Raw genomic sequence first — 367 nt, 5'->3', positions numbered from 1 at the left:
ATATATGGTTTAATTGTAATTAATTCGCTCTTTAACTTATCACTGAACTTATACTTTATATGGTTTAATTGTAATTAATTCGCTCTTAAACTTATCACTGAACTTATACTTTATATGGTTTAATTGTAATTAATTCGCTCTTTAACTTATCACTGAACTTATACTTTGCGGTCCAATCAACTAATTGTATCTTCAACATGGTTCCGATTGGCTAATACCATTTAATATTATGTATGTGTAAGATCTCCAAAGTTAACGTTGATAAAGATAGCAGGAGCTATCAAAATATCCGTTTGATTTTATTATAGTTTAATAAATTTGTGTTCCGCAAGTCCACATTCAATGATTGTATATTGTTTTTTTTTTC

Source organism: Anneissia japonica, unplaced genomic scaffold (genome assembly GCF_011630105.1).
Source record: "Anneissia japonica isolate Jap-2015-1 unplaced genomic scaffold, ASM1163010v1 scaffold23495_len113985_cov154, whole genome shotgun sequence".
NCBI classification, from domain to species: Eukaryota; Metazoa; Echinodermata; class Crinoidea; order Comatulida; family Comatulidae; genus Anneissia; species Anneissia japonica.
The sequence above is the reverse complement of the archived record's forward strand: the minus strand, read 5'-3'. Positions refer to the sequence as shown.